The sequence below is a fragment of the Vulpes lagopus genome, chromosome 1 (genome assembly GCF_018345385.1).
Source record: "Vulpes lagopus strain Blue_001 chromosome 1, ASM1834538v1, whole genome shotgun sequence".
Lineage (NCBI taxonomy): Eukaryota > Metazoa > Chordata > Mammalia > Carnivora > Canidae > Vulpes > Vulpes lagopus.
This window is the reverse complement of record NC_054824.1, coordinates 150390485-150400171: the sequence shown is the minus strand read 5'-3', so window position 1 is coordinate 150400171 and position 9687 is coordinate 150390485.

Here is a 9687-nt window from a genome sequence, read left to right as displayed (position 1 = left end):
GCATAAATCATCCACACTGATATTAATCTACTTTGTTTTCACTGATATATATGTTACTGATGACTTCACCACAATTAATTTATCCATTTTCCCATTCAAGAACAAATGTTCTAAATTTTTTTTTATTTTTTATTATTATTATTATTTATGATAGTCATACAGAGAGAGAGAGAGAGGCAGAGACACAGGCAGAGGGAGAAGCAGGCTCCATGCACCGGGAGCCCGACGTGGGACTCGATCCCGGGTCTCCAGGATCGCGCCCTGGGCCAAAGGCAGGCGCCAAACCGCTGCGCCACCCAGGGATCCCAAGAACAAATGTTCTTGTTTATTTTTGATATTTGCGATATTACAGACATACTGCTATGAATATTCTCACTTTTTTTTCTTTTTTTTAAGATTTTATTTATTTATTCATGAGAGACACAGAGAGGGGGGCACAGACACAGGCAGAGGGAGAAGCAGGCTCCATGCAGGGAGCCCGATGTGGGACTGGATCCCAGGTCTCCAGGATCACGCCGTGGGGGCGCTTAAACCACTGAGCCACCTGGGCTGCCCTATTCTCATTTTTATATGCGAGAATTCTCACTTTTGCATGTGAGTCAAAGTTGCATCCACAGTCTTACTACTCAAAGTCAAGTCCCAAGATCAACCACATCAGCATTGGCTGGGAGCCCCACAACAGACCTACTGAATAAAATCTGCATTTTAGCAATACTTCCAAGAAATGTATGCGCACAAAACAAATATAAGAAGCAGTACTTCTCAAATTATTTATGATGAATCAGTTCTGTTTTGATTTTTACATTTTCAATCTGTTATATACATGGATATTTTATAAAATATCAAAATTTGATATCACTGCTCACGAAAGGAAGGGCTCACCCAAGTTCAGGTGGTCTGGAAAGGTTCCTGGCACATGGTGTTGAGCCTGCCACTGAGACTGGAGCAGGAATGAAAGGGAGCATCAGGGCCAGAAGTCTGCCTGCAGGAAGACTGCCTAGCAGGGAACACTTGCCCACCACCCACTGCAGAAAGTTTTCAGAAAACCTGTGACTGATTAAAACATTTCAGATAATTGGAAGGTGGACAGTGTGGCAAACTCCATATGAAATAGGAAAGTTGCCAAAGAAGATTTTGCCTCATTTGATTTTATACTAACTATGCACGTATGGAGCAACCTGAAAGACTTAAATAGAAAAAGTAATGGAGTTCAGAGTACCTGGGTGGTTCAGTCAGTGAAGCGTCTGCCTGCAGCTCAGGTCATGATCTCAGGGTCCTGGGATCCAGCCTTGAGTTGGGCTCCCTGCTCAGCAGGGAGTCTGCTTCTCACTCTACCCTTCCCCCATGCTCATACTCTCTCTCTCAAACTCTTTCATGCTCTCTCTCTCAAATAAATAAATAAATAAATAAAGTCTTTAAAAAAAAAAAAAAGAAAAGAAAAGATAAAGTAATGGAGTAATGGAGTTCAAGACCATGATTTGACTGACTCCACAGTGAGGCTCAGCATTTCTCAATCCCAGTGTTAAACTGAAATCACATCCCACAGCTCAAGGCCACGGTCTTTCCAGTTGATTTACTGTTTCTTACCTTAAAAGGATAGTTGTAGATGGAAATCAGTTGTCGTTTTGGCAGAAAAATAAAAATATTTTATTCAGCCAGTTTATGGAATACATTAAGTATCCCCAGACCAGTTGAACCTCCCATGTTGCCCCAATTACAAAAAGAGTGGACCAAATAGGAGTAGACCCACACAACAGAACATAATGAGGTAAGAAAAATTTGTCAAGGCTCAGGTCAACCTCTGAGCTCATTGACACAAATAATCTATCTCTTCAGGAAGTTTTTGTAGATAATTTGATGAAAAACAAATGCCTTCTATTCACCTGTATTGCTTCTCATCTTTTTACAACAGGGCCCTTTTATTGAGCAAGAGTAGATGAGTGAATAGCCCATCCACAGGAGCTCACAGTCTAGATTAGAAGTGTTTGTTTGTTTTTAAGATATTTAGTTTATTCATTCATGAGAGACACAGAGAGGCAGAGACAGAGGCAGAGGGAGAAGCAGGCTGCCTGTGGGGAGCCTGATGCAGGACTCAATCCCAGGACCCTGGGATCAGACCTAAGCCAAAGGCAGATGCTCAACCACTGAGCCACCCAGGTGCCCCTAGATTAGAAGTGTTTTAATTCATCCACCCATAGTACACACTTATCTATTAAGAGACAGGAAAGAGAGAAAGACTTATGGGATTAATCATTAGCATCTTTAATATGCCTTAAATTTCATATGCTTAGTTTATTTCATAAGGAATTCAGCTTATTTGTTCCCATTTGAATGCCCATATCTCTGAAATTGTAATATATCCAGGAAGAAGGACAATGCAGGCCAGCTTATCCTATGGTCAGTTTGAGGTATGCATCTGTTTTCACATGCACACATACACCAAATGTAAATGCCTATTGGCTTAGGTGGGAAAAAATCATTGTAAAAGTTGAAAAGGAATTATGTTGAAGTGCTTGAATATTAATATGTTAGTAGGTTAAGTATTTTTTCAACAGTGTTTAATAAGTTTATAGGAAAATATGGATGACTTCTGTGCCCTTTGAGGTAGGTAATCTCAAATTCACACGGCTATATATCAGAAAAGAGGGTTTTCAGAATCCCTGGGTGGTGCAGCGGTTTAGCTCCTGCCTTTGGCCCAGGGTGCGATCCTGGAGACCCGGGATCAAATCCCACGTCGGGCTCCTGGTGCATGGAGCCTGCTTCTCCCTCTGCCTATGTCTCTGCCCCTCTCTCTCTCTCTGTGTGTGTGGCTATCATAAATAAATTTAAAAAAGAAAAGAGGGTTTTCAAAATAAACTGGGGAGGTATGACTGAAATTTATTTTTTTAAAGATTTCATTTATTTGACAGAGAGAGAGCACAAGCAGGGGAAGCAGCAGAGGGAGAGGGAGAAGCAGACTCTCCTCTGAACAGAGAGCCCAATGTGGGGCTGGATCCCAGGACCCTGGGATCATGACAGGAGTCAAAGGCAGATGCCCATACAACTGAGCCTCCCAGGCGCCCCAAGATTGAAATTTTTTAAAATGGGATGGGGGTTTACTGGGGGAGATAATAATCCTGGGAGGAGCGAGGCTGACATCTCTAGCCTGGGACAGTAGACATTCTTGATACACACTGTTGAGAATGACCACAGGAAGGTGTTCTAGCCTCACTTTGCAAATATGAAAGCTAAGGCTTTCACATTTGTTTTCATACTCAGTCCTAACATGTAGTGAGGAAAAGAATGGGTTGCAATAGCACATTTAAATTCTGTGATCAGCTACATAGATGAAATAATGTGTGTATGTAGTATTAGGAAAGAGTCTTGAATAAAATGCCATGGATGTTTTTCCTGCACTTAGGTGGCTCAGTTATGCATCTGCTTTCGGCTCAGGTCATCATCCCAGGGTCCTGAAATCAAGTCCCACATCAGGCTACCTGCTTCATGAGAAGCCAGCTTCTCCCTCTGCCTCCCTCTCTCTGTCTCTCATGAATAAATAAATAAAATCTTCAAAAAAAAAAAAGTTATTTTAAGAAATGGTTGATTACAAGTCTGAGGCAGGGAACGTAAAAGTGTACTGAGCATAAAAAGAATGACTACAATTAATTGCAGTACATTAAATACATACCTACATAAAATCATATCAATGTATATCTATTAAAGGGGAAGAGTAAGCTCTTTACAGATCAAGGCCTGCTAATAAACAGAGATGGATTGACAAAATAAGAAAACCACCATTTGACAACCTCCAATGTAATCATCAGTTCAAGGCAGGGAAATTTTTAAAAAGGCAAAACCATTAGGTAAACAGATTTTTGGGATATTTACATAGATTTTTAATTACAAAAAGGGAAGTGTACCTGCAGTGTTCCTGCAGTCTCCATCTTAACCAAGGAACCAAAGTTAGCATCATTAACAGTGGGACCATCTGACATAGGAGCCTCCTGAGGTGATGTAGTTTGAAATACACAACATCATCTAGAAACATTCTTACAAAAAATGTTTAACTTGAATTTAATCAGGCTATTAGACCGTGCATAGCAGTAGGGATATAATGTGAGCCACATATGTAATATTAAATTTTCTAGAAGCCACATGAAGTCAAAACAAAACTCACAGGTACAATTTATTTATTATACTTAATTTAGCCCAAATAGCAAAAGTATTAGTATTTCTACCAGGTAGAAATATAAAAAATTAATATTTTACTTTCTTTTGTGAGTCTTCAAAATCTGGTGTGCATTTTTACACTTAAAGCACATTTCAATTCAAATGCTAAATTTTCATTGGAAATACTTGATCTGTATTTAGGTTTCACAAAATTTAACATTGAAAAAGTAGACTGCATACCTAAGTTTTTCCAAACACGCTTAAAATTTTTCCAATAATGAAATAGAGTGTGAGTTTTAAATATAAATTCAAATTATTTCAAGTGAAATTTTTTTTTAATTTTTTTAAAAATTTTTATTTATGATAGTCACACACACACACAGAGGCAGAGACATAGGCAGAGGGAGAAGCAGGCTCCATGCACCGGGAGCCCGACGTGGGATTCAATCCCGGGTCTCCAGGATTGCGCCCTGGGCCAAAGGCAGGCGTTAAACCGCTGCGCCACACAGGGATCCCTTTCAAGTGAAATTAAATTAAAATTCAGCTTCTCAGTTGTATTGCCCACACATATTTCAAGTATACAATAGCCACATCAAGCTAGCAGCCACCATACTGGATGGTACAACCCTGGACTCCACTTCCAGTTTATAGAAAATAAAGAGGATAGTAAACAAACAAGTTAAATGATACCAATAGATAATCCAGAATGTGGGACATTCTGCAAAACAATTCTATTAGAGTTTCCAAAAATTCAATGTCATAAGAAAAAATAAGATGGAGAGACTATCCTAGACAAAGACAAAAGATATATAACAATCAAATGCAGTACTGGATGTTTGTTTGAAAACAAAAACAAAAGCATGGACAATTGGGGAAAACTTCTCCAAACAACCGGGGAACTTTGAGTATGTGCTACATTCTAGATAAATTATGGAATTATTGCTTATTTTGCTTGAGTGTGATAATGGTGTTATGATTATGTAGGAGATTGCTTTATTTGCAGGAAAGATAATGATTCTAGTGGGAGAATAATTCTAGAAATGCAACTTTATCCAAGTATCAAAACTGACAGGAGAAAAAAATATTTGGGGGCAGGATGATCCCCAAATGTTTATCTTCTAGGCAACCTTTTTCCAGGAAGTCACTAGAGGATATCGTCCTCCAAAATGAGTGAGTAAGCCAACAAAGAGGAAGATGAGGAATTGAGAAAGCAGGTGACCAAGCACAGGCAAGAAGTGATGAGAGTCTTCAGGATGATGGCTGGGAATCAGTCTGATAAAGGAAGCATTCTGAACTGGATCACAAAGAGTAAAGCTCCAGAAGAGGTATCTTCAAAGAAAAAAAAAAAAAAATCCTGACATGCGGAATATATAATGTGTTTGACTACACTGTAGGAATTTTTTCACTCCGTAGGAAAATTCTGAGAGAAAAGTTAGTGATGGGTGCATTCAGTGATGTATTGGTAAGCCACTTCTCTGAAGAGAAAAAAGCCCTGATTTGCAGCATTTGTTGATTTCTGTGGCATAAATAATTCCATTACAGCTGATTTTAAGCTATCAACATGAAGTCACTGAAAAGTTGACAAGAGATGCCCACAATCAGCTCCTAAAAGCCAATACGAAAAAGAAATGAGCATATAATATTTGTCTCAAGAACCAAGTTTTTTTTTTTTTTTTAATTTATTTATGATAGTCACAGAGAGAGAGAGAGGCAGAGACAGAAGCAGGCTCCATGCACCGGGAGCCCGATGTGGGATTCGATCCCGGGTCTCCAGGATCGCGCCCTGGGCCAAAGGCAGGCGCTAAACCGCTGCGCCACCCAGGGATCCCAAGAACCAAGTATTATATAATGAAATTCAGATTTCTTATGCAAAAAAGAGCCAGTCAGACCAAGCTCCAATAAAATTAAGCAAATAAACAAATAAAGCAATTATTAACTCCAAAAAAATAAAAAGTTTTACAAGAAAAGAAATGGAATCCTAGTACTCTACACGGCCCAGCTACAAACATTTACATTGTCATGACAATGTCCACACTGAATCCTGGTTTAACATCGTTAAAATGTGATGCACCCATGTTGAGAGGATGCAGGGAAGGGGGTAGAAAAGAGAGCTAAATTGTCTAAGAGAGAACTTCGAAAAGTGAGTTCTGCCAGCACAGCCCTGCCAAACCCCTAAACTGACATTCCCATTTCCCTCCCACCATCATGTTGCCAGCAAATGACTGTAGCTCTCTAGGATGGGATTAGTGATACAGATGCTCTCTCCCACAAGAGAAAATGAAAGCACAAACTTTGGGCAGTGAGCCAGAGGATTTATAGCTACCATGAGAGAAGGAACAGGTAGAATTTTTTGGGTCTCACTCTATCCACTATGCTAAAGCACCACCTCATTAAGAGTACTACATCCACTGCCAAACAAACAGGGAGTCTTACAACACACAGCATGGTTAAAAAAGCAAAGCACCATGGTGGGAATAAGATTGAACAGTCAGGGGATCCCTGGGTGGCTCAGCGGTTTAGCGCCTGCCTTCCGCCCAGGGCCTGATCCTGGAGACCTGGGATCGAGTTCCACGTCGGGCTCCCTGCGTGGAGCCTGCTTCTCCCTCTGCCTGTGTCTCTGCCTCTCTCTCTCTCTCTCTCTCTCTCTCTCTCTCTGTATGTGTCTCTCATGAACAAATAAATAAAAATTAAAAAAAAAAAAAAAAGATTGAACAGGTCAAGTATCATTCCTTGCTGTCACTGTTGCCCTGAAGAGTCTCCTTTACTTCTTGCCCTTGAGACCGCAATAACCGTCCTGGATGCTATTCTTTTCAAGACATGGCTCTTCAACTTTTTATCAAAAGCGAGTTTCTCCACATCTTCCTAGTACATTTCTTGTTTAAGTTAATTAGAGTCTGTTGCTTGCAATGAAAATGCCCTTACCATACAAAAAAAAATGAATGATAAGCTTAATTGTATGCTATTAGTTTATATTTACATATACATTTATAACATATCCATTATACTGTTATAATTAATATCCTTAACTTAATGTTATTACAGGGAATGCACATTATTTTCAAATACCTATGGGATATACACAAAACGATCTCTTAGGTGACACAGAAATCAGTAAATTACAAAAAGTAGAAATACATATGCCACAGTGTAGAACAAAACCAAAGCACTAAAAATTAATCCCAAGATCATATCCACACTTACTTGGGAAAAAAAGCTGAAACTATTAAAATTTTGAGAAAAAAGGTAATAGGAACACTGCCGGTCAAAATCTATGACATAACATGGGATAAAACAATTCTCAGAGGAAATTTTATAACTTTAAATACATTCATTAGAAACCAGGAAAGGGGGATCCCTGGGTGGCGCAGCGGTTTGGCGCCTGCCTTTGGCCCAGGGCGCGATCCTGGAGACCCGGGATCGAATCCCACGTCGGGCTCCCGGTGCATGGAGCCTGCTTCTCCCTCTGCCTGTGTCTCTGCCTCTCTCTCTCTCTCACTGTGTGCCTATCATAAATAAATAAAAATTAAAAAAAATATATATTTTTAAAAAAAAAAAAAAAAAAGAAACCAGGAAAGGTGGAATGTAAGTGAACTAAGGAGTCAATTCAAAAGCTAGAAAAAAAGATAACAAAACAAAAATTTTAAAAAACAAGATACCAGGTAAAAAGAAAAAATGCAAAATAAAAAATAAAATGAAAAAACAAAAACAAAAAATAAATAAAATGAATAAAATAAACTTGGGTCAATAATGCTAAAAGTTGGCCTTTCAAGAAATAAGAGAAAGTTATTACTGAGAAAGGGAGCATATGAATATAATTTTCAAAATGGCAGCATTTTTAAATTATGAGAGTCAAGAAGGCTTATAAGCAAGACCCATGATCAAAGTCATTAAAAAATGGACAGATTAGACTCCATTTTTTTAAGGTTAAAAAGGAAGTGTCCATAAACAAAATTAAGAACCAAGTGAAGTAGAAGCAACTGTTCGGAGTGAAAAGCCAAAACTGTAAAGAGCTGCTATAAACTAATAAAATCACATACACAACCAAAATTTTTAATGCACAAAACCGATCTACAAATTCTTGGGAAAAGAATGACCAATCAAAAAAAAAAAAAAAAAAGAATGACCAATCAACATTTGAAAGAACGCTCAAACTGGCTATCAGGAAGTTTAAAGCAGTTAGACCCCACTTTTCACCCATCGATCAGCAGAAATTTCAAAACACACAAGCGGTGTTAAAAAGGTTGGGGAAACAGGCACCCTCACACCCAGTTCCTGGGAACGTAAATTGGTACCATTTCTGGAGGACAGTTTAGCAGTAGGGATTCAATGTTTAATATGCATAGCCCCTCAGATCAGGCCACTTCCAGAAATCCATCCAGCCCAATCCAGAAAAATGTGAACCTGTGCACCAAGATAGAAGTAGAAGAATGCTGCTGAATGAAGCATTTGGGGGTCGGGGGCGGGAGGGGATTAGTGGGAGAAAAAAAAAAACACGGAAATTTCCGGTCAGTCAGAAAACGAGGTTTGAAGGACTGGTGAGTGGTCTTTAAAACGAATGAGACAAATCTAAAGGTACTTCCATGAAAAAATTCCCAAGAGCGTGAAATGGTCAAAGGAGTGAATGCAGACCTCAGCGCGGGGTGTGTCTGTACCGCGTGCGGAGCCGGAGGACGCTGTGGAGACTTTGCTCCTCAACCCCGGCGCTGTTTCCGTCAAGGAGAAAAGGAGAGAGAAGATCGCTGTGGAAACAGACACAGCAGAACCGGTGAGTTCACCTTAGGAGAGGCGGGCGGGGCTGAGGGTGGAAAAGTTCGTTGTTTTTTTCTACTTTTCACCGTCTCTCCGTAAAGTGTGAAGAAAAACCAACATGCATGAGGATTACGCACTATCACGCAGCTTTTGTGAAAATAAAATTTTATTTTGTGAAAATAAAAATGTGAAAAATGTTAATGCAAAGAAGTGACATAAAAATACTTCCCCAAAATAGGGCAGGTTTGACAAAGTAGTTTACGATTTTCAAAGTCGCAGTAAAAACAAAAACAAAACAACAGGATTTCTGGGTTTCCCCTGGTACTTTTCCACAGAACAACGGGATTCCTCCGTCCTCCGTGGCACAAGACCTTCCAGACCGAGAGCTCGCGGCTGCGGGCCCGGGGTGGGTCGGGGGAGCGGCCCGACGCGCCCCGGGGGCAGGGCGCTGAGGCACGGGGCGGGCGGCGGCCGCGGCGGGGCACTCACCGGAGGGCGCCCGGACCGCACGGGCAGGGCCACCGCCCGGCCTCTTCCGCCCCGGAGCTTCGCTCGGGCCGGGCGCCCTGACGCACGTCCGCCCACGGGCGCGCCCGCCATTTTGTCCCCAGTCTCCTTCGGGCGAGCCGGGCGGCGCTCTTTGGGAGCCACTAAGTCGTGCGACAGAGGGGGGCGGCGGGGCGGGCGCTCGGGGCTCCACGGCTGCCGGCGCGGGGAGGAGCCGCCGGGAGCACCCACAGCGCGTCCTGGGGCCGGAAGGACAAAGGACGTGCAGGGGACGCGGGCTGC